At 46.1% G+C, this 25663-nt stretch overlaps 1 long non-coding RNA gene across 1 annotated transcript in view; it reads right to left on the minus strand.

Annotated features, from left to right (window-relative positions):
• The window catches only part of LOC108446962, a 129855-nt gene that overhangs the window by 91682 nt on the left and 12510 nt on the right, over positions 1 to 25663 (minus strand). Inside the window, exons 2-3 of the long non-coding RNA XR_001862305.1 lie at positions 18956 to 19047; positions 2443 to 2598 (exon numbers count right to left, since the gene is read on the minus strand). This is a non-coding gene — a long non-coding RNA (uncharacterized LOC108446962). The remainder of the gene's footprint in view (positions 1 to 2442; positions 2599 to 18955; positions 19048 to 25663) is intronic.

Here is a 25663-nt window from a genome sequence, read left to right on the forward strand (position 1 = left end):
GCCCGGCTTTTGAAGAGCACACAAAAATACTTCTGGCCTGAAAGAAAGGAGTGAAGTGACAAAAAGAGGAAGATAAAAGCAATTCCAAGTCCCAAACCCACAGAATCCCCTCAGTCTTGGCCTATTCTTTAGAACTAAACCTCATTTTGCAAATCAAAGGACCAGCTGCTAAACTTGCCTTAAAAAAAGAGGTAGGTCCTGAATGCAGGGCTGAGAGAGTCCAGGGGACGCCGGCGCTGCCATCAATCAGTCCCTCAGGTCCTCCTGCTCCCACCAGGAGTCTCCCCATCCCTGGACCCCCAGTCCCGGGGCTCCAATGCCCAGGGATGCTCTCCCATCACTGGATCCGTGCCTAAAAAACAAAGCTCCCGCGAGGAGGCTTCACCCTCGGGAGGTGGCACAGTTCCAGTCAGGGCTGCACAAATGTTGTACCAAAAAAAGCCAAATGTCACCATTTAGAGACAGCAGTCGGTATCCTCACATATGGAATTAGATGTTCCCGGGAAAGGGACTAAACAAAGGAAAAAAATTTCTCTTTGGACAAAACTTTTAAAAATCCCGAAATTCATCCAGAAGCCTTCGAAGTCGATTAAAAACAATCCTCAAAACATTCCCAGCTTTCACTAGTGCTTAACAACGTGTTTTCCTCTGTGAAAAGACACTTCAGATTGGATTTGCAGTTCTGCCTCGATGTTTTATTTCCCTTTGTGATCGCAGTGATCGCTGCTTTGTAAGATTTATCCTGGGCAATTAATATATCAAGCAGAGAATCGCACGAGGGATTTCCCCAAAGAGATTTTGGCAGCTCGGGGTTGCACTGGGAGCTCCTGCCCGTAGATCTCAGCCCTCTGGAAGTTATTAAACAGCACAAGGATGTCACAAAAGTAAAGTCACTCAGTTAAAAAGAACACGGCACTTTATGCACCCAAAGCCAACGTACGTTCCACCTGATAAAAATCCCAGCTCTCCAGCCTCAAACAACAGGTGTTGGGTGATAAAAGTCAAGACAAAAGTGCTAAAGCCTCTCACATACTTTCCCCAATTTCTACAGCAACAGAGCTGTGACAGAGGGCTCCTGACTGCTCAATTTGATGGCCAGGCAGACTTATAAAAGCTGAGTTTCCTAGGGGAAGACATAATGAAATCAATGCGCTCATGAATATGGATGCCGGGCCGGGGCCATCTGTTCGCCACCAACATCTCTTCTTAAAACAAGTTTCAAATATTTCGCCAGAGAGTCTCGTATCTCTATTTCCATGGATGAAATTAGACCTTGGATTTTCAGCACCTCCGGTCATTAAGTGCTATTGTTATGGAAATGTGGGGTTTTTTCCTCCACTGATAATCAAAAGATTGAGTGATAAAACAGTTTGACAAAGTTCAGGTGGAGATTTCATCGGTCTGTGGAGGAGCTTCACAATATTGACAGTCAGGGCACGCCGTGTGTAATGTAAATATAACTTCTCTGTCCTCCCCCCGGGGAGCAAGAGCCTGGGATGTCCTGCCCTCATTTGTATCCTACACCCATCTGATTTCCTTTCGTTTTCAGGGAAAACATCAGAAGGCATTTTTATTCCGCATTCATGAGGCTGGTGCTGATTTCATGTGGGGAGCGGGCACGGGTGGAGGAGCTGCTGTTCCCGGGCTCTGCAGGGCGATGGGAGAGATCCAGGAGCTCCCGGGGTTTGCCAGGAAAGCCAGGTGGATCCTGAGCTGTGTCTGCATTCCCAGATCCTGCTCCCTCTCCCGGTGCCACGCTGTGGGGAAGCTGGGCCTGACCCAGGCAGGGCTGATCCAGCCCCAGGTGGGAATCAGAGAGCTCCTGAGTGGCAGAAACCAAGATGTGGGAATAGAAAACCCGAACCACTGTGGGCATAGACACTCCAAACCCTGCAGAAGAGACAACTGACAGGTGATTTTATCACCACACAGGTATTTTAAGGGCAGGTGCCAAGAGGAGGGGGCCAGACTCCCAGTGGTGCCCAGTGAAAACACAAGTGGCAACGGGTACAATCTGACACATGGGAAGTTCCAGCTGAACATGAAGAAAAATTCTTTGCTTTGTGGGTGGCAGAGCCCTGGAACAGGTGCCCAGATTGTGGAGCGTCCTTCCCTGGAGATACCCAAACCCACCTGGACTGATTCTGTGTGACCTGCTCTGGGTGAACCTGCTGGAGCAGGGATTGGACTTGGGCACCTCCCGAGATCCCTTCCAACCCCAGCCAGCCTGGGACTCTGGGAGTCACAAACTGTGTGGCAGCAGGAGCAGAGCTGAAGTCTCTCTTAGGAACGATCTGTCTAAAGCAGGTTGCTATCAATTACTGTGTTCAGTGTTAATTAATCAGCAGCTCTTGGTTACTCAGAGCAACCATGAAGCTGAGACAGCCCAGATGAACAGAATTCCAACTCCTCCCAAAGAAATGAGTCTAAGAACACACTCACAGGGAAGAGAATTGGCTCAGAGTTCTGCTGCTGGGGTCCCACCAGCCTGGCCAAGGTCAGCACCGGCTCCAGCCCCACGGGCTCCAGCAGTCCCACATCTGATGGCACACTTGGCTCCAAACCAGAGCAGACACATGAGGTGTCCTGTGGTGAGCACTGGGGGAAAAAAACAAAACAAGAAGAAATAAATTAATTTACATTTTGAATGTTTCAATTTTACAATATTCCTCTCCATTTCAGCCAATTGATAGTATTTATGTGGCTGTTAAAAAAAAAAAACCAAAAAAAAACCAACAACAACAAATCTAAATGAAAAGATATGGGAGTAAAAGCATCAAAATTGAATATTATCCAGATAGGCAGGATTTTCTAAATAAACCTCAAAAGATCAATACTTGCCCAAACCTTTTGATTTCATTGAAGTGAGGTTTTGGTCAAAAAAATGCCCCGAGTGCCTGCTGGGATCACCCAGGAACACTCAGCCCAGCCACGCTCCCACTTGGGGATGGAGAACAGCCTGGGCTCATGGCTGGGGCTCACTTCCCAAATTAATTCCTGCAGCTGATCCTAAGCATGGACAGCCTGGGCAGGTTATGCCATAACAGCTTTTCCATTTGCATCCAAATTTGGGGCATTATGCTCAACCTGCTCATCCACTTCCACTCAAAGGTGCAGCTTGCTCAATTTGCATAATAACTATCTCCAGCTAATTATCCCCATTTGTTCATGGAAGCAGCCACTTTCTGTAGGGTTTAAAATTACCATAAGCTGTGCACAAGATCAAGAAAACACCGATTTATCTTATTAACAGTGAAGGAGTTTGTGTGTTAATTAGCAGGGGATTACTCTGGAAATGCATTCAGATGTTCTAAGGATCAGCTCACCTGACACGAGCCCTGAGCACCTCTCAGGATCTGCAGCTCAGAGCTGATGCAGAGGAGATTTAGAAGCTCTAAGAGCAATGAGTGAGGTCAAAGAAGCACCCAGGGAGTCACCATCCTGGGAATTCCTGTTTGGAAAACAGCCACACAGTGTGGGCACTGCAAAAGTGCAGACACCTCTGGGAAGTTATCTAAATGGGAGAGCTGCAGAAAAGAGAGATAACAGTGCTTACAGCAGTGTGTAGGTGAGCTCAGCAAGCTCCTGTGCACAAAAAACAGGCAGTAAAATCTGTTTTTTGCATTTTTTTGGATGGAATTTTGGGCAATTTTTTAATAAAGGCGCAAAACTGAGGTCCTGTCTCCTAGAGAGCTTCAGTGCCTCACTGATACTCTCACTACTCTGCTTAGTAAGCAGCTGCTACAGCCTCCCCCTTGCAGCAGCTGTCAGAGCACTTCCCATAATATTCATGGATGCTCCATGCTTTCCAGCAGCAGGTGGTACCATTTCTGTATCTGCAAACGATCAGCATTCAAATCCAGATTTTTCTCCTTAATAGCTACTACACAGCTACAAAGTGTTATCTTTCCTACACGTATTTTTAATACCCCCAGTAAAAGCTGAAGTGGGGACTTGTATTTAAGGAAAAGATGTTCCCATGAAACTTTAAGTGAGAATTTCACACTGGGAAAAGATTAGAATAATACAGACTCTCAAGTATAGAGCCATTTACTCTCCATTTTTCCTATGCCCCAGAAATAGCCTCCTTAATTTTCACTCTGGGGTTCCCAGAGGCACCCATGTGGATGCTGGGAATTGGACAAACTCCTCACACAGCTTGGAAACTTCCAGCCAAAGGAACTCAGAGGATACGAAGAACAAAAGGAAAGCAGATTGCACTAAACAGTTTTCCTTTTAAGGACCCCAAACCCTTTAAAAAGAACTGCAATGTGAAACCCAAACCAAAATAATTATTTGCTGCCTTTCCATCAAAGCCAATGTTAACATTTAATGGAAATGGGCAGTTTTCAAGCCAACACTCATGTGCTGCACTGAATTTCCACAGAAAACAGGTCCTCTATCCATCTCCTTAAAAATCCATGGAATTTGAACACAACCCCTTCCCTAGTAAAGCCATGAGACACAATGTGGTTCCCATAAACTGCATGGCCATAAATCTTTATTTCCTGGTGGCACAATGGATTTCATAAGACAATGGATTTAACAGCTCCTTTTTGCCAACCAGTTCCCTAATTTCTCAGGAAACCCTTTCTGGGTTTAAGGCATGTCTTAAGGAACTAATTTTCCGTAGTGATCCTGAAAAGAGCTGGAGTGTAATTGCCAGGGAATTAATGGAGCCATTGTGCATATTTTTGTTCTTCATTTCCCCAAGAACAATGCAAACCTTCCAGAGAGATAATGAAGAATATCAAAGGCATCTTTTACATCAGGTGAGGCTCTCATCGTACACCAACCCCATGCAGATAAAAATTAAATGGCAAAACCTTAATCAGCTGCTCTCCACAATTGTTTTCCACATCAGTAAAGGAGCAAGTCAGAAATAAATAACAACACACAATGGCCAGAGGTATTGCTGCTTTTCAGCAATCTGCTGGAATTACTGGCTGTATGTGAGGGCACAACACTGAGAATTATTCCTTCCCTGTCCATGGCAGGGGGTTAGAACCAGAATTCCAGAATCATTTAGGTTGGAAAACACCTCCAAGGCCATCGAGTCCCAGCTGTGCCCGATGCCCACTGTGTCCCCAGCCCAGAGCACTGAGTGCCATGTCCAGCCCTTCCTTGGGCACCTCCAAACCTCCCTGGGCATCCCCTTCCAGTGAAGAAATTCCTCAAGTCCAACCTGACCCTCCCCTGGCATAGCTTGAGGCCCTTTTCTCTTGTCCTGAGAGACCTGATGACTTTTGAGTCCCCTCCAGTGGGAACCATTCTGTGGTTCTGTTCACCTCCCACCTCCCTCTCCTTTCATCCCCAGCTTCCTGGAAATGGTGTCCACTCATTCCATCCCTGCAGCACATCCTGCCCAGGCACAGACACTGCCACCATTATCATCAGTCATGATTTTCTGCTGAGGGCTCCCAAAACCACACCCCTGACAGCAACACACCCCTGCAGAGGCTCTGTTACCTTCACCACAGACCTGCTCAAACACCAACGAGCCAAGTACAGCACCAACTCTTTGCTTTTCATGCACAAAAGTGGCTTTTTGAAATGCAAACCAGGTCTCCATCCCATCCTCCTTGGGCAGAGTGTGTCACAGGGAGAGGTGCTCACCCAGCCTGGTTTGGGGGTGGCAGATCAGGTGATGCAGATTAGAAAATCCAACTATTTTCCACAAATGCACTTTCTGCAGAGAAGGTTTTCAGGCACAAGGTTGATTTTGATCTGAAAGACTAAAGAAACATCAAAGGGAAATACCTGTGGGTATACAGCAGTGCTCCTGGAACAAGCAGGGGCTCATGAATACCAACTGAGGAATATTCAGGATAAATATTGTACCCCTGTGTGCAGGTTACACCGAGAGCTCCCCTGAGCCCTGCCCTGCTGCCCCTGCAGCCCCAGGGACACCTGTGACCACCTGTCCTTGGGTTTCAGCAGAGCTCAGGCTGCACCTGAGGTTCTGCAACCAGCTCTTGTCCCATCCCAGGGCTTCCCCCTGTGCCCACCTGGGATTTTACTGCTGAGTCCAGGATGCCCTGGGCTGCAGATGGGATTTCAGGTGGTGCTGGTTTGTAAGGGCAGCCCTGGGGATGTGGGACTGTGGGCAAAAGCAAGATACAGCAAAAATGATCACGAACCCAGGCCGAAACCAAAAGGACAATCATCAAAAATGGCAAATTTCCCTCAATTTCTCAGCAAAACTTGCAGAAAAAGCAAAGCTGAAAGCTGGTTTTAAAGCACAGGGCTTTACATGGCTTCCCAGTAAGGATCTCCCACAGCAGACAAAATTCATTTTGATTTATCCTCTGCACTGTTGTTTTTAGCTGCAGCTAAAAACATGGGGTGTATGATTTCTTTTAAAACTCTGCTGTTTCAGGCTAGCACTCAGCAGCTCTGAACAGCTCTTTGCAGTTGCCTTTACAGACCAGCATCATTTCTAATCTCACCCTGGGAAAACACTTGTAAATCTGCTCAATGACTCAAATTTGCAGCTTTCTCCCACTCAGTTTGCTGGATCACTGTCTCAAACAGTTTCTCTGCCCAGTCAGATTTTCAAAGCAAGTTTATAAAACGAGCATCTGTTGATAATCTAGTAAGTCTGGAAAAAAAATATTTCTATCTTCCACACAATGCTGGGAAAACCTTGAAACTTGTAAACAAGCAGGGGATGTGACAGCAGCAATTGATCTCTGTTAACAGCAAAAATACAAAGGAAGGGAAATACGAGTGGAAAAAGTGTATCTGTGCATATTTAATATGGTTTTTGTAGCCAGGCACTTTCGTGACGTTTGACTCAGTGTTGTAATTAAAATGTTCTGTAACGGTGGTAATTACCCCATCAGGTAAGGCACAATGGATGGCAGCACAAACCTACAATAAAATTATCATTTCTAAGTTGCATTTCAATTTTTGTCCATCTTAAGCACCTCCCTCGTGCCTGGGAACGGGGGATTTTTAACAGGGTCCAACATGTGATAGCGCAGCCCCAGCCTGGAATAGTGGGCTTTTTGTTATCTTTGCTTTTCCTTCTTGATAAACTGCAGCCTTTTGAAGAAAACTAATTCTAATAGATCAAGTGATGAAATTTAATCAAACTAAACCCCACTGAGCACGCCTCGATGGTGCAGAGGGTGGCAAGAGTGAGGTGAGAGGCAAAAGGTGCTCCCAGTCCTCCCACACCACAGAGCATCTCTGCCTTCAGGAGCACAAAAACTCCGGAAACTTCTGGAAACCAACCCAGAACATCCCAAATGTCACAAAAATGACAAAGCCCCTTCCCTTTGCAAATGGTTTTGAAGCACACTGACCTTGGGGTGCTAAAATTTCCTTTTTGGGGGGAAGAGTGGGGTGTTCAGACCTATATTAAACCAAAGTAACATACAGCATCCAATTATTCCAGCAATTCGGAGAATTCTGGGGTTTGGAGCCTTTGCAAAGCATTCTGAGTGCTGCAGGAAGATGAATTATCTCCCATTTCTTGTATCAAACCCTGATGTCATGTCTGGAGAAACACTAAACCCTGTCAATTCTTTCTGTCTTCCCAGGTTCCATCAGTCCTTTGCAAGCTCGTCCAGCAAGCAAATAACCCCTTTCACTTTGGAAAGGGGCAATAAAGATGATGGATGCTTTTTGGAGTTTATTCTTGCTGTGTCCATAAACATTCCCCTAATAGCTCATCACAGCTGACGAGGAGCTTGGCGGAGCCAACTGCTGTTGACTGAAAATATCTCTCAATTTTTTTCCCCAAGCTTGCTGTACAGAAGGAATTATTTATATTTGAATAGCACTCTCCTGTGATCAGGAAATATCTATGTATTTGCCATAGTTAACGCAGGCCCCCACCACGCAGGCACTGTTAATGAGCTTTTATTAAGAAATCCTATTTTAGTCCCTTTCACTCCAGTCCCTCACTCCAAGGGGCCCAAGAGAGGCCCGAGATATTTATCTGGCAAACTTTGTTTTCCCCTACACACCAAGATAATTAAATCACTGAACCAAATTCAAGGCAAGAGCTGAGGAATCACTCCCGTGATTTTCTTTTTTACCCCCAAGATGCTCCCAAAGGCAGAAGACAATCGCAGAGTGGTTTGGGTTGGAAAGGACTTTAAAAGTCATCCAGTTCCAGGCAGGGACACCTTCCACCATCCCAGGTTGCTCAGCTCTGAATTCCTGCTCTCCTTGCTAAAGATCATTGGAATGATGCCCAATGGTTTTAACAAAGGTGCTTTTGAATAATTTTTTTTTTGTTATTATTGTATTTTTTTAAATGTCCATTGTTATCTTTCTACCCTTAAAGAAAATCACACTGAAGAAAATGAGACACACCCAAATGTTGATGTTTGAGGGACACTCTGGAGGAAGAAATAAGTGCAGCATTTTAAAATACCATAATTTATAGCGATACCTGCATTTCTGGGAGCGAAGCAAAGGTGAAAAACAGCAGCAGGACACTGAAAAACCTCTTTGAGCAACTTCCACCACAACCTGTACCTTCAGAGGCAACAGACAACAGCACAGCCTGATAAAAATGGGATCTCCCAGCTCTGCCCACTGGAATATGGAAGAGGACACAGTCAGGGACCCGCCATCCCTCCTGCCCAGCTCCCTCAGTGCTCCCTGGCCTTGATATGGGACAAAATGTGCCTTTCTTGGCCATAAGTAATAATAATGTATTTAATACCTGGCACTCCCAATTTTCTCCTGCCTTTAACTATTCCTTGCCTTGCTCTGGAAGCAGGCTGAGGTAAGTAATGTGCAAGGCAAGCACACCGCTGTCACTTAGCAACCTGAAACGGGGCTTGGAACAAAGATCTTTATTTCTGGAACCATTTAACAGTGGTGCCTGAGCCGGGCTGAGGTTTTGGGGATGGCACAACCCCAGCCCCTCTTGCTGCTGCTGCTCCTCTCCAGGGCTCTCACTGTCCCTGCAGCTTTTCACCCTCACCTACACCTCCTAAACTTTATGGCAAAGAGCATGAAGAAAATTAATAAAAGGAGGACAATTGGCATTATTTTGCGACTGTTTCAGCCAATTGACTCCAGTGCGGCCCAAGCAGAGTGCTAAAGCAGAGAACAGCTCACCTTATGCCCATACAGACAGATCCCGTGAGCTGCTCTGCCTTTACAGGCTACCTTGGAATCTCCTCCTCTCTCTGCCCTCATGGCAGTGCCCAAGGACAGGGCAGCAGGCCCCGCTGAGCACTTGGAGTGGAGGAGCCTGAGCCCAGCGTGAGGCGGCCCCAGGCAGCCCTGGCACCAGCTGTGCAGGTCCCTCCTGACCTATCAGGCTCCTCAGCCACATCCAAAGCCCTGGATGAAAACTGGAAATGCTCAGCACTAAATCACTGGGAGGCATGAGTGCCACCTGCCTTGGGGGACAGGGGCCCTTCCAGGAACGCGCGCCCATCATCCTCACCAGGTGGGAGAGCCAAGAGCCTCTGCTGATTGCACTGGATCTTCCTCTTGCCTCAGCGAGGACATGCTTAATTACTGCCAGCTTTAATTAGTGTCCCAGTCTCCCAAAGGAGTTCAATTCTCTCAGATTTCACATCACATCCCTACTCCTTCCCTGCTGCTGTGGCTGCAGCAGCTCCTGGACACCTCTGGGCTGGAGCAGAACTGAGAATTCACATCAAGTGAATGAACCTGGCTAAACTGGAAATTTGGGGGTGCTGCCTGCTCCCCACCATGGCTGAAACCTGCTTTAATGGGCAATTTAAAAGCAAGCATCCACCAGAAATTTGTCATTTATCATGTGCTAGAAACAAATGCTGCTGCCCACTGCTCACCCTTGTCTGCTTGAATCCTCCTCATATACACGAGGGGAACTAACTTAGGTATATCCCCAGTAAACCGAAATATCTTGGTAAAAAATTAACATAGGCAGGAGAGTAAAAAATACATAGAGAAAAATGGAAAAGGGAACTAAAGAATCCACAGCCGTTATAATGCCTAAAAAGCCAGATTTGCCTTCTGAATGTTGTTTTTTAAGGAAACACTCAGGATGATTTTTACCTCTTAAATCCCATTAACCAAACTGAACAATTCAAAAAGCAATGACAAAATGTAAAATAAATTCTATAATGTGGCAGAGCAACCCTGTGAGCCCTAACTACAAAGTGCTGCCTCTAATCAAAGCCTAATATCCTAATTCAAACTATTGTTACTATTATTACTATTATTATGGTTATGTTTCTCCTGCTGTCTTGGCAAAAACCATTTCTGCTTATGTATTTTTAATGTTTTCTGTTAAGGACAACCAAAAATGCCGTATGTGATCAATGATTTATAAAAATTGAGCCTGAGTTTGTATTTAAAATCCTGTCACTGGGAAGCATCAGTTCAGTGCATTTTACCAAATCACAATGAGGATGAATTTTAAGGTGAAGTTTTCCCACACAAATATCCAGATACACTTCATGGGGAGTGAAAAAAATTGTTGTTGGCCTCATCTTATAATGAAACAGATTCAGTTATGAGCTACCCAAAACACAGAGCTCTGACAGCAATGTACAGGCTTTATATGCAAGTCGAGTTAATCCTCTAAGTAGACTTCCAATTCCTGCAGGAGACGGGAATCATGTGGCATTTGAGTTCATATGAGAAATCTGGAACTGTCTGGCTTTGCTGTGAATAAAGTGAAGAGTTTTGGGGTGAGACAGCAGAAGTGCATCAACCACCTCACTGCTAAATCCCACTGTGACACAAGTCCAGCAGCTTTGGTGATGGCCAAATCCTGCCAGTGCTGTCCTGGGAACAAGCAGGATTTCACCAGCCAGGATGGTAAAACCTGCCTGGTTTTGCCTTCACAGGACCAGTTCCCAGCCCGTCTGTTAGTGATCCTCTGAAACCATGAAGCATCCCTATGGAGAATGACCCTTCTTGGATGATTTCCACCATGGGCCTGTCAAGGTTTTAGCTTTGCCTGCAGTGGGACTGGAACTGGAAATCGTCCTTGTTAAACTTGGGATTCAGACAGTTTCAATTTGAAAGCCAAACAGGAAAAAGGTTCTGAGTGAAGTGCTTGGAGCAGAACCTGGAAAGAGGCACCAGAGCAGGACAAGGCAATCACCAACCAAAGCTGGAGCACAGCCCAAACAAGCAAAGTTATTGTCAAAAACATTAACAAGCCATGTCCAAATGCCATTTTCTTTTTGCAATCACAATTTATTAGTGGGGTTTTACACATCAGATGGGCAGAGATTGTGCCACCCTTGGAGGTGCAGTGCTGTGCCACACGTCTGGGTGACCAAGCACAAGGAGAGCTTTCCTTGGAATCAGCATTAATCACACAACGGAGCCAGTTTTAAATGCACAGCAGGAAGCACTTTCCCTTACAGCAACATTAGTCAGGCCATGTGCAAGTTGTCTTCAGTGAGATTTTCATTAAATAAGATGCAAGCCTTTTGGAAATCAATAGGAGCCCTTCCCTTGACTTTGGTGGGCGTCATACGAGGCTCGTGCTGCTGCCACACCGAAACTGAGGGACATGGACTCTCATCAAGCCAATTTAAATTGCTTAAATTAATTTGCCACACCTTAACTATGAAGATCTGCAAAGAACTCTACTCCTTCCTGTCCTCTTTAAACCCTGTATGCATTTTCCTCGGTTAAAACGTGTAAAACCCTTGACAGGCTCAGCCAAATCCCAGGCTGGCAACACCCTAAAGGTTCACCCATGGTCTCCTGGCACCACTGTTCAAAAACTCCCTGAACATAATGTCTGAAAGAAATCACAGGTCAAAAATTAGACAGCTAACAATTTATCCTTACCTCCTATTCACTTTTGCCCTTCAAAAGAACTCAGCCCTAGGGAGCTGACAAATAAAGATAAATTACCCCTCTGCAGCGTTCTCTCTAACTAAGCCATTGTAGTGATTAAATGAACCTTAGAAGCCAAATTCAGCTTTGATAGCTGAAATTGGGGGGAATTTTTTGCCTTTTTACAAACACAAAGCTTGCAGCTTCCTGGGAGGAAGGGCTGAATTCAAGAAATTTCCTGGGTTAGCATTTTGGGGCAGTTATGTGTTAATGGGCTCGGTGACGTGTGGTAGGTGCTGAGGCAATTTATGGACGCATCTCTAAATGTCATTATGTGGAATCATATCTGGCAGTGTCCAAGGCCAGGTTGGACAGGGCTTGGAACAACCTGGGATAGTGCGAGATGTCCCTGACCACAGGAGGGGGTGAAATGGGATGGGGTTTGGGTTTCTTCCAACCCAAACCATTTTGGGATTCTTTGATCTATAAAAGCCCATTGAGGCCTCCCCCTCTCCAAGGCAAAGCCTCTTCCAGGGATGGGACCTGTCACAGCAGTAAGGACACCACCACAGCATGGCATTGATTCCTCTTCCTCATTGCTCAAAAAGAAAACCTGAAGAACAACTGAAGACACAAAAAAAAAAAGAGAGTTCAAAGGAAACTGAAAAATGCCCAAGCTAGTTTAGCAGGAAGACCGAGAGATGGCTTGATTATATGGGCTTGATTATTTTTAGGAAAAAAAAAAACATCACTGGAGGGTTCTCCAGTCTCACACTGGAAGTTGCAAGGGCAGTAAATGTTTGGATGCTGGAAAAATTCAAATGAGAACGTCCAAGTGAACTCAATCAGCACAGACAACACCAAGGCGAGCAGCAGTGACTCCACCATTACCGGTGTGTTGGAATCAAGCCTGGACACCTCTAATTTTGGACCTGTCATTTCTCGACAAGAAATGCATTTCTATGCACAGGTATCTAAAATGAAAGCAAGAGAAGGCAGTATGCAATTATACACACCCAATACATGTATTATATACATATATTATATTGCATATATACAACAGACAATATTATACAGAATATAGAGGAAAGAATAAAAAAATTTCTACACCTGTGTGCTTCATTTAGAAGGAATTGCCGTGAGATGTAGTAAAACAAGGGGGTTCTTGTCCTCCAGAAAACCTGAATTTTATCTGAGCAGAGCAAAATAGATGCTACACTTGCAGTTTGAGGTTTGATACATGTCTCACTATCCTCCTTTTTAGTCTGAATTCTGTTGTGCTCAAGAGATCAAGATGCATAGAGAAAAATATATTAAAAAAGAGGATATTAACCCACACACACTTTTACCCCTTCCAGTAACTCTAAGAACTCATTAGGTGAGCTCTGCTGCACTGGTAATTAGGTTCAGAGTTGGTGTCACTGTTGTAATGGGTTATTGATCGCTGAAGTTCTCAAAGAACTTCATGGTTCTGGGAGTTTGGGAAAAAAAACCCAAACCCCATGAAATGAGTGCTAGCCTTGCTAAATTTGATTTTCATTACATATTACAAGTCTTGTTACACTTCCCAACCCAAAGCTTTCATTTTTCCCCAGCAACAGTTTTATTTTAAGCTTTCCTTCCCCAGACATCTCTGTTGGCCATTTGGGCTGGGGATTAGATTTTTCACCTGTCCCAGGATTATTGGGAAGAGCTATTTTTTATTTTCTCAGGGTTTTTTAAGAGACAGCACATGCCTGAGGAAGCAAAAATAGGCTGTGGGATGGTGTCAGCTGCCAGAGCCCCAGTGGTGGTCTGCACACTGAGACCACCCTGTTTATACCATGTGTGTAGATGCGATCTATAAATATGTCCATATATATCCGTGTATATATATATATATATATGTTTATATATGTCCCCAGAAGCCACATCTACACGACTTTTAAATCCCTCCAGGGATGGGGATTCTACCCCTGCCATGGGCAGCCCCTCCCAATAACCCTTTCAGTGAAGGAATTTCCCCAATATCCACCCTGAGCCTGCCCTGGCCCAGCCTGAGGCCGTTCCCTCTCCTCCTGTCCCTGTTCCCTGGGAGCAGAGCCCGACCCCCCCGGCTGCCCCCTCCTGTCAGGGACTTGTGCAGAGCCACAAGGTCCCCCCTGAGCCTCCTTTGCTCCAGCCTGAGCCCCTTTCCAGCTCCCTCAGGAGTTCTCCAGCCCCTTCCCAGCTCCGTTCCCTTCCCTGGACACGCTCCAGACCCTCAGGGTCCTTCCCATGAGGGGCCCAAACCTGATCCCAGGATTAAAGGTGTGCCCTCAGTGCCCAGCACAGGGGGAATGTCCCGATTTCCCACCAACCCAAACCTTGCCATTGCTCCTGAAAGCAAATGCCCATCCCAGGGACCTCCTGCACCAGGAATGGGCCTGTGGGCCCCTCCAGAGTGCCCATCAATCTCTGCCCACCACAGTGCACAGGCTTTACTGCAGATTGCACCGGTGCCAAGTGATCCCTACATTTAATTAATGCATTATAAATTGCCAGGTAATTGTTCTGTGCATTTTCCAGCTCACAGCTCTGTCACTGTTGAAACCCTATGAGAGCTTGATCCAGACATGAAGAGGGGAAGATGACGCCACAGTGCCCTTCAGGCCTGGAAGAAGATGCTGCAAGATGCAGTAATCAATTAAATGCTGAAGGAAGACTGGAATAATCACAATTACAGGGAACAGAATCCCCAACAAAATTCCAGAGCTGCTCCAGCAGCCTGCAATGGACACTTTGCATCCAGCATGGTGAGGAGAGAGACAGGGGCTGCTTGGGAAGGGAGAGGTTCCTCCTTGAGGGGAGGGATTTGTGCTCTCACTGCAACAATTCCAAACTGCTTCATTCTAATTGCATTCAAACAGCGATGCCAAAGCTGCTGCCAAGGCAGTCACAAGAGAAGGGCAGAGGCAGTTTGGGACCAGAACCTGCCTGGCCAGGAAGCGCCAGCCTCGGGCAGGGGGTAACTGTGCATTAAGCAAATTGCACTTTGTTATTCTGTTATTTTTTATCAGCTTAATGGAAAAGCCAAAGGGCTCTTTGCTCTTTAACACTGCCGTGGCTAGTGCTGTGTTTTAAAATGCTATGTAATTAAATCAGGAGGCACATTTAATCTCCCAGTCTGAGCTGGGCCCAAACTGGCGGGACATAGGCAGGTATGGTGTCCCAGCCATCCCAGTGGGTCATTCCCTTCTCCCAGCCCTCCTCCAGCAGGAACCAGCAGGGCAGCACTGGGTGCTCGCTGGAATCCTGCAGAAACCTGAGCTGGAAGAAGGTTGAAGCCACATCAGCCTTTTGATTCTGTGATTGAGAGCAGCAGCTCGGTGTGTCCACAGGGACAGGCAGCTCCTGGCCACAGCCGCCCTGCCCCAGGCTGAGGGGAAGACATGAGCTGGTTCCAAGGTTTACCCCGGCAGATCTGCATGACCACAAAACCAGAATTTTCTTTTTAAAGCACAAGCTTATAACAACCAGGCTGTGCTTCCATAGCCAGGCCAGAAACAGGGCAATAAATCATTCTCCTAGTTTGTTCCCTCCATTTTAAACTAAAAGAGGAGAATATTAGATGGGATATTGGGATGAAATCCTCCCCTGTGAGGGTGGGGAGGCCCTGGCACAGGGTGCCCAGAGCAGCTGTGGCTGCCCCTGGATCCCTGGCAGTGCCCAAGGCCGGGTTGGATGGGGCTTGGAGCAGCCTGGGGGAGTGGAAGGTGTCCCTCCCTGCCCATGGCAGGGGGTGGAATGGGATGATCTTTAAGGTCGTTTCCAACCCAAACCACTCTATGACTCTACAAATATTTTATTCCAAACAAAAGATTTTGTACATTTCCTGCAATGCTAAAAAGATCCTGAAGTCGTGGATCTTCTCTAGAAACATCTACTTGCAAGAAGTCAGAACTCCCTTCTCTGAAGTTATCCAGGTAAGTATTTAAGAACTAAGATTTAAAACACTCATTTACATTTGTTAATTCAGGGTTGTTCAAACTATTATGAGAATTTCAAAGAGGAGTAAGAATTGAACAGCTTAAGAGCATCCTTCAAAAACAGAGATATTACTTGCCTGCAGAATTTTCTTCCCCTAATCAGCCCACACAGAAGAGTTGTCATTTCTATCTAGTTCACTAGCAGATATGCTTTCGTTATTAAATATTAAATCAGAGAGAACAGAGATTCAATTCAAAAACATATAGTTCAATCTGCCAAATTGCTACTTCCATGAGTTATATTGTGAACATATTTTGATAAAAAGGGGGTTATTTAAAGATGCAACCAAGTCTGGTAATAAATGAGACCCTGTTTCAGTTCATGCCTGCAAGTTTTAACTCCATAAACATAAATCTACATGGTGCCTTTTCCTTTTCTCTTTTAACTCTTTTTTGTTTTTATTTTTGCCTTCTAGATAGATGTTTGCAATAAGAGACAGTGTTTATTGTACTTAGAAATTTTAATATAAAAACCACAGAGGAAGCAGCTATCTGGAGGAACAGAGCAACACAGAAAAAAAGAAATTATTGTAAATCTGTTACTAAGTAGGACTGAGCAAATAACTCATTGTGAATAATTCACTCAAGAAACAGAGCCTCTTTCTATGCTCACAATCTAATTATAAACAATTTACTAACAAGCTGTGATTTCCTTGTTTTCCTGTCTGTTATTTGACTTAGCTCAATAACTTCATTCTTGTAAAAGCAACAGCTCCAGCATCGGACTGGGAGAGTCCTCCAAGGAAACCAATGTTTCGTGGTTGAATTTGAGCAGCAAACCCCAGTGTTACTGCCCGAATCCCACCTCTCCTGCTGAGACAGGGGCTTGGAGCAGCCTGGGACAGTGGGAGGTGTCCCTGCCCCTGGCAGGGGTGGCACTGGATGGGCCTTAAGGTCCCTTCCCACCCGAACCAGTCTGGGATTATCAAATTCCAAGTGCCCAGCCAGATGTGGCACAGCCCAACACAAACCATCCAGTCCTTGTGCACAGGGCACCTTCCTGGGTGAAAATAGGGAATGTGGGGAGCCAGAGCCCAGCAGTCCCATGGGATTGGTGCTGACAGGGCTGGGCACCCCACAGGGCACCTGCAGGGCCTGGCTGGAGGGAAACTGCACCTGCTTTTCTGCAGGATTTACAATTCTCTCCATGAAACTAATAGCCCTCACCCCAATAAAAGGGCATTTAACTTTTGGTTTTACGGGGACTTTTTATGTGCGTTATTGCAATCCAATTTAATTCACTCCCTGCTAGTTGAACTGGCACTCATTTCGGGCTGAAGTGATAACACATAATAGCCCCTTTCAACTGAATTGCTGAATAAAAGTCCAAATCAGGGCCTGTTAGAGCAGCTTTCCCTCTGGATGGTGCTCCATGGCCAAAGGAGAACATCCCCACTCAGCCCTCGGCAATGTCAGTAAACTCCAAATTGGGAGGTTCATTTCACAAGTTCATCACCAGAATGAAAATGTCCATTTCTCGTAATATTTAACTGCCGTCACCACCCTGTGACTTCCAGCTACACTGAACACGAAAACTGAAGTTGCAAACATCTTCTCTTAATTGGCCAATGCGCTGATCATTTAATTTTAACTCCAGTGCAGAATTTAAAAGAGGCATCTCTAATGATTCCAGTTTATGTCAATAAACTGCATCAAAACAGTCTGCCCAGGAAACCCATAAATCTCTACTATGAGTCCATTTGTTATTATACAGAAATAAATGACATGTTAATAGAACATTTATGGCAAAAGGAATTAATTCTGCTTTAATTCCACATTTACCAAAATTTCTCGTTTCCAAAGCTCCAACTCAAGAGTACAGGAGCATTTAATTCTGCTTTGCAGAAAGGAAAGGAATGGGAAAAGTGTTGCAAGAATAAATCCAGTGAGGATGGAAGATGAGAAGTTATCAGGAACTGGCAGAGGGACAGACACAGATCCTGGGAACATGAAGATGGGCTGCTGACAGAGCTCATGCTCCCAACGCACAGGAGGTGTGCTCTGCTCTCTTCCCTACTGCTACTTTGCTCCTTAGCAATCACCAAATTAACACTGTCTAAAAAAGAGAACTTCTACTTAAAAAGCCAACCCTGAAATTATTAGTAATGATTAATCCTATTGCAATAGCAGCAATGCCATATTCCAATGCCCTTCTGCCTCTGTGCCCCCAACCCCTCTCTCCTTCCTCAACCTTGGCAGAGCCCTGACCTGCAGCTACCTCTGCCCCCTTTTTAAAGGGAAGTGTTCCCTGTGGGAAGACTCCAGTTCCAGGGCAGCACCTCTGACAGATGTGGATCCATTAACAATCCCTGGAATTACACTGAAAATTCATGTGACAGCTCTCAGTAATCCACAACTGGGATTGCCTGGGCAGCTGGATAAAGGCACATTAAGCACTCCAGGCCCTTCTCCTGCCTCACATATCATAATTCCCATTGCCCTGTGCTCATTTCCATGGAACAGCCGATCCTTATCCTCACACACAGCTTCATCCTCCTTAAGGAGCTCAGTCTGTCCTCACTCCCTGTCTGGGGAGCACGGATCAGTGAGGGTTGGGATTGTTCAGCCTGAAGAAGAGAAGGATCCAGGGAGAGCTCAGAGCCCCTTCCAGTGCCCAAAGGGGCTCCAAGAGAGCTGGAGAGGGACTGGGGACAAGGGATGGAGGGACAGGACACAGGGAATGGCTTCCCACAGATGGGATATTGGGATGCAAAACAGTCCAACCCGGCTTTCCAATTCAGGTGCAAACACCTCTGGAGAAGAAAGGGAATGCAGACACCCGGTAATAAGGGAAAAAAGCCGCCCCTCAACCCCACTGACAGCAGAAGCTGCACTTGCTCTGCTCACCCATGGAATGGGCTGGATCCTGCTGCCGGTGCTCCCAGACTGCAGATCACTTGTGGCAGAGCACAAAGAAGAGGCTGCATCTCATGCCTGAGAGTCCTTCAGCTGCTTCCCTGACAGATCCAAATGGATAGAAACATATCAGCTGCAAAGCTGATGAATAACCCCACACGTGTGCAGGAAAAGCTGGAAAACTCTTGACTTAACGATGCCACAGGTCAAAAACAAGCACTATTTAACGTGCCTGCTTTGAGACCATTTCTCAGTAAAGCATTAACTTATCACATAAAACCCACAAGCAAAGAGGATTTGCAAAGATCATAAAATGGAATATTTCTGACCTGAGCCATTATTCGATTTTCTGTGTTAGTAAGGAGAGCCCCTGAGTGTGCAGCCACAAAAAAAAGAGTGAAAGTCAGCAAACAGTCGAGAGCTGCGGAGAAAAAAGAAAAACAGTCAATAAAAATATTCACTGGGGTCACAGGGATGGTAGAAAAAGCCTTTGAGCGAGCTCCCTGCACCTGTAAGCAGCTTCTTGAGGAGGGAGCTGCGGAGGGAGCGCCATATGGAGGGAATCCAGTCGGGAAAAGCCGGCGCCATCGGAAGCAAAGCTGGGTAAACACGGTCATATGCTGGGAGTTCAGCTAAGGTAAGGCAGGCTTAGAGGTCAACCTGGAGGGCACAAATTGGGGGCTGTAAATGATGCTGGGAGATCACAGCAAGGGGAGATTTCGAGAAGCCTGTGGGAGTTAATCTGCTGCAGATGGCTCGGGTGCTGCAGCGCTGGAGGAGCTCCAGAGCTGAACCACTGGCAGCATCTCTGGAGTGGGATCCCGGTGGGAAGCTCACCTGGAAGCAGCCAGCACCTGGAACAGGGCTCAACACGGCCCTGCAGTCATTGGGAAAATCATCTGGCATCCAGGGAAAAAAATCAGCCAAGCAGCAGCAGGCCTGCCAGGGTACTGCTACTCGATTCACGCTTCTCTGGCTGTTGGCAAATTAACCAGATTGGGCTCATTCTTAGCAGATTAAACTTTATTTGCTGTTTTCCTTCCAGCTCCCCCTCCCCTCCCTGCAGGGCTTGTGTTTTTGCAGAACTGGGACTGCCCAGTGATGGGAACATCAACACCCGGATCTCAAAGGGATGCAACACCACTGACACACATGCCAGAGCCTCTGCCTGCACAGACCAAAGCATTCCCATTTTTCCCAGTCACAGCTGAAAACTGTGTGCACATCCAGAAACTGCTAAATATTTATCCTGAGCCTGCAGTATTCCACCATACAAACAGTGCCCAGAGCTGCACTGGGCAGCCAAAGGTAAACAGCCAGGCTAAGCACAGGGAAAAGGAGGTTTTTTATTTCAATTTCTTCACTTTAAGTATTTCAGCTGCATTCCCAGTGCCTGAGATGTAGATCTCCTTGGGTATTGACATCAGCTCTTGTTTGCAGAGCTAGTATCAAAGGGCAGCAGATCTGCTCTGGAAGCACTGGGAGCAGCTCACAGGATCTGAGCAGTTACAAAGCAGCAGAAAATAGGAAAAAGATGTAGAAAACATAATCGAGATATTGGGAATTCAAACAAGTCAGCACAATCTGGGAGAGAGTAAAAAGACTTCAAAAAAATCTTAATGGGAGAAAAATTAAGTAATGGTCACTTAATTCCTTAACATCAACATTTCCAGCTTTAATTAGGATCCAGGGAAATCAAATGTTAGAAGCCCATCTGCTTCCAGGCTCCAGAAAGATGAAAACCTTCAAAAATGCCATAAAAAGAGAAACTCCCAGGCTGGCAGCATTTTATTGAGTTCCTCCCCATAGATTTCAGCAGATGCCGCTACTGCGGGGATAAAGTGGGTCTGAAAACGCACCGTGCAGGAAGTTGGGTTAACTTGTTTAACAATTTAACACATCAGGGAAGAGGGATAATTTATTAGAGATGGCATCCCTGCTCTCCATAAACACAGCACTGGAATGATGGTGGTGCCACGGGGACACCCTGCTGGGAGCAGGAGCTGTTTAATCACAGAGTTATCCTAAAACGGAGCATTTCCATGCCTGGAAGCGTTCAAAGCCAGGCTGGAGCAGCCTGGGACAGTGGAAGGTGTCCCCACCCATGGCAGGGGGTGGAACTGGATGGGCTTTAAAGGTCCTTTCCAACCCAAACCGCTCTGGGATTCTGTGAAAAACACACATTTAAAGCTTTTTGCAGTGGAAGAAAGAAGTTTCAAAGCGCTACCTGGCTATGCCCCAGAGGCTGATCCCCACCTTTTCCTGAAACCAAATTTAATTAAATTCTAAAATCCTGAGACTGAAGCTAATCCTGTGTTTTGCTAAGTCCCAAGATATGATTTTCAAAGGATGCAGCACCGGGAATATATTTCTTCTTTTTATTAATTCTATTTTAATTCATTACTTTCACATGAAAAGAATGAGAAACCACCCACTTTCATTCAATATTATACCTTATTCCATATTTCACTGTTTAAACACTCCCAGCAGTGTGTTGTGATTGAAAAGGAAGTGAAATGTCAGTTTTAGCCAATCTTGTGTTCAATCTACCACAAAAAGCCTGGCCTTATTTGTGTGAGATGGAAGCTCAGCCTGCAATTCCAGGCATTTATCCCAAGCATTTCACACCTGCCCTGTGTCTCTCCACAGCCCCACACGCACCAGCCCAGCACTCCCAGAGCAGCTCCTGGATCAGCCACTGGAAAACACTGAATGTTACACCTTGCTGCTGGTTTATGGGCTCTGTGGGAATCACCTGGGTTGACTGTTGTTCCTTATGGAATTCAAAGTGGTTTGGGTTGGAAGGGACTCTTAAAGACCCTCACATGGCACCTCGTGGCACAGGCAGACAGCCAGTAACCATTCCAGCATTCCATCCCTGCCCCCTGTGGAATACAGGCTGCCTCTGGTGGGGACAGTCATCTCCAGAGCTAAATACTGCTGCAAATATTAACACTTCTGCTCCAAGGATGGGGCTATTGGCTTCTCTTCTCCAAGGAAAACCCTGGGAAGAAGGCAGATCCAGGAACAGTGTCCTCAGGAACCCTGGCAAACACCCACAGCACACACAGGCCAAAGGAGAGGGTGGCAGCAGTGCCAAACTTCCCATCAGGAATGCACATCCTGTTAACTTTTCTCCCAATATGCTGCACTTGCTGAAGATTTATTGGAATTCTACATTTTCTCCAGAGCAGCCATTCTTCAACTGGCACTCCGAAAAAATTACAGGAAAATTTAAGGTGACTTAGAGCTCCACATGAGTTATGCTTTCATATTTCCCTTCAAACACCAGAAAAATCACCTTTCCCAAGGCTGAAAGCCTCCGTGCCCAGCAAACACCCTGCTGAGAGAGGCTGGTGCTTCCCAGGGAATTCCCAGAGGCAGGCATGGATCGTCCCAGGCACCCAGGGCCCAGGGCTGTGCCAGGGCTAAGGAGCACTTGCCATCAGGACAAGGCTTGTTCAGTTAAACACCACGCTTGGATTGGCTGTAGGGATGATTTGTTAAAAATCAGATTCTTCAGTCCCAGTTCCCAAATATTGATGCGTTCCCTAACTCTGTTCCCTAACAGCTGAGTTAGCCACACTCCACAGAGCATCCTGGAGGAAACTGCTAAGTTTGAACTTCCTGCTTCCTCATAGATCAGAGCGAGTTTTTCTCTGCTTTTCCTTTTTAAACTGGATTTAATTAAATATTGAGTAAAGTGCCACTGCCATCCATCGTGTGCTTTCGAAGGAGAAGTTCAGGGATGCACAATTATTTTGTTCGCTGAGACAAGGAAGAGTCAATATTTAATGTGCCATGAAGGATTTATAAAGAATATATCTTGCAGGAGAAATAAATACGAGGAGACATCTTTATCTCTCTGGGTTGATTCAGTGTCCATCTTTGCAGATTTCAACTTCTTTAATTATGTAGAGAGAACAGAAGGAGCTGAAGGAACGTCAAGGCTCTGGATGAAAATGTTGTGCCAGGACAAATTCCAAACTCCAAAACTGTCACAGGGACCATGAAAGAAGTGAAGGAGTTAAGGCAGAAGAATTGTGACAAATTGGGTATGAACCCTGTGGTTAAATGATAACATCACAGGAGAATCAGGAATGGGAAAGGAAGGGTTGGGTTTCTCAGTGCAAGGGAAATTCAATCCGCTCAGAACCATGACCAGAATGGAGGTTAACAAGAACTATTTAATTATATATAGAGTTATTAAAAGTGTTTTTATAATAAAACAGAATGGGCAGCTGTGTGGTTATATAGGAAACTACAGGGAATTAAGGTAAATCTGTAACTCACTCAAGGGGCTCTAAATACATCCCAGGCTGGGAGAGGAGAGTTCGAGAGATTTACAGCAGAGCCTTGTGAGGGAGTTCTGCTGCAGGTTCCCCACTCACCTCTTGTGATTACACAATAAACTCCAAGATTAAAGAGCAGTTCCATGGGTGCTAAGGAATCATGCTCACCTTCACATTTCTCCTGATTTTCCCTCCCTTTGAACACACAGAAATAAATGAGAAGAAATACCCTTTACACTTTCAGCCCATTTCTCAGGGGTTTGGCAGTGCTGGAAAACCTTTCTGGGAATCTGACCAAAATTCCTGACCAAAAAGTCTTTGTCCATCAAAAAATTCCCCATATCCAGATCAATAGATCTGCTCTGGATGGAGAGCAAACAGTTCTGCTCTGATGAGAGAGCTGAATCAGCATCATTAAACTGTCAGGAGAAATCCTCTATGCTAATAAATACATTGCAATTGCAAGGCTCGAAACTGCAAATTAAGAGTACCTGATGCCCAAGGGGACACGTGGCAGTGGGACAGACTCAAGGCCAAAAACGTTCTTTCCAGATGACCACGTGCTGGAATAAACCTGCAGTGTCCAGGAGGAGCAGCCAGAACACGGCACATACGGAAAATCATGGAATGGTTTGGACTGGGAGGAACCCTAAAGCCCATCCAGTGCCACCCCTGCCATGGGCAGGGACACCTCCCACTGTCCCAGGCTGCTCCAAGCCCCAATGTCCAGCCTGGCCTTGGACACTGCCAGGGATCCAGGGGCAGCCACAGCTGCTCTGGGCACCCTGTGCCAGGGCCTGCCCTCCCAGGGAAGAATCTTTTTCTAACGTCTCACCTAAACCTGAAGCCATTCCCTGTGTCCTGTCCCTCCATCCCTTGTCCCAAGTCCCTCTCCAGCTTTCCTGGAGCCCCTTTAGGGACTGGAAAGAGCTCTAAAGTCTCCCCAGAGCCTTCTCTTTTTAAATATTATTATTATTATTGCTGTGAGAAAAAAATCAGCCCAGCTCTGAGCCTTGTCATGGCATGGAAAGGCATTTGCAGGGCATTACCCAGAGCCGCATCCTCACAGAGGCAGGAGGGCTGATGGGGCTGCATTCTGCTCTCCATTCTCACTGTCTATTAAAAAACTGGATTTCTCCTTTTTTTGACTAAGCCTAGAAACACAGAACCTCCAGCATGGCACAGTAATAGCTTTGACTCTGTCTTTATATAGGTCACACTGGGAGGCAGGCACGCTCCGCTCCATATGCCAGGGAAAAATAGCACTTTTTGACACACTACAACAACTTCTGAGGGGAAGAATGGCAGAGCAGCCCCCCCTCCCCGCTCCCATCAGCCTGAGGCACCGATCCCAGAGCAGCTGTCAGAGGGAAACCCCATTTCTTGAGAGCAACACTTCTTTCTTGTACTATTTATGGAGGCAGCCACCTCCGAGAGGCAGCTTTGTAAAAGTGTAACCAAACCCACCAGCTGAGTACAGGAACCACTCACCAGCCTACAGAATAGGCTTGAGCTGCATTTGATTCCTGCTCCTTCCCCTCAACCACTCAAAATAATCCAAGTTCTCTGCTGCCCACGGGGAGAGGGTCAGGAGGGTGTTGCAGGGGTGTGTGACGGGGGCCCAGGTGCTTTGTGAGTGGGAACCCCACGTTTTCCCAGGATAACACATGAGCCTTCCTGCTAATGAGAAGGCAGGACACCACCCAGGGCTGGGCACATTCACACCCCCCCAGTGCCCCGCTAAATTAGGGATCCCAGTTATACACTGTTCACTGAATTTTAAATGTCCTTTTTTCTGCCAAGTAGTTTAAACCCATTTAAAGGAACCTTCTTATGAGTGCAGAAATCAAATGTGATCTGCTCAGCCTCCAGTCACACCAGGGGAAAGCTATTTCAGGTGACTCTATACTTGGGCATGCCTCGAGTTTAGATGATCACAACCTCACCCTTCACTTGGTGAAGCCTGGATGAGATAATGAAACCCAGACTCAGAACAAACCAAATCTCCCCCAAAATGCTCCGAAGTCCAGCACAGCAAGTGTGAGTTTCACAGCACAGTGCTCAGGACAAAACTCCAGTCACCAGAATTCCACTTATATATGTATTAAAAATTAATGCAACACCTACAGACCAGTCCTAGCTCTGCTGTCTCAGACATTTCAAATCATTCCTTGGGACTTCCTGCAGGCAGCTCGTGGCTTTTGGGAGGGAAAAGTGGGAAAAGAGCTGACACTTCCAGGGATGTGTCCTCCCAGCCTCTCTGGGAAGCTGTTCCAATCCTCCATGCTTCTCCTGTTTCAGCCACACTGTGCTCCAATGACATTTTAAGAGCAGCACAGCACCATGGTGATTTATTGCCCAAGACTTCACTAATGGTTAAACTTCTTATAAGCCATAATATGGCAGGTCCCGAGCCCCAGTGAAATTATCAGCTCCAAAAGCAATGACTAAGCTTGTGAATAATTTAGACATGGAAAATCAATCAATTCTGTCCCACGTAATCACGCTCAGACCTCAGCTGGCAGCACCAGGACCTGTTCATTGCTGCTCCAAGTCACCCATCACTGGAGCCCCAGCAGCCAAAAGCAGTTCATTAATTTCCTGGCATTTACTAAATACTTTCTAGAGCAGACCTGGAGCACTACCACAGGAGAACATTCTTGGACCTCCCAAAAACCATACAGACTTGGGTTTTTAATGATCCCTTGCCTTGCATTTTATATCAGCAGGGTTGCAGGCTCCAGC

Source organism: Corvus brachyrhynchos, unplaced genomic scaffold, assembly GCF_000691975.1.
Source record: "Corvus brachyrhynchos isolate BGI_N302 unplaced genomic scaffold, ASM69197v1 scaffold95, whole genome shotgun sequence".
NCBI lineage: Eukaryota > Metazoa > Chordata > Aves > Passeriformes > Corvidae > Corvus > Corvus brachyrhynchos.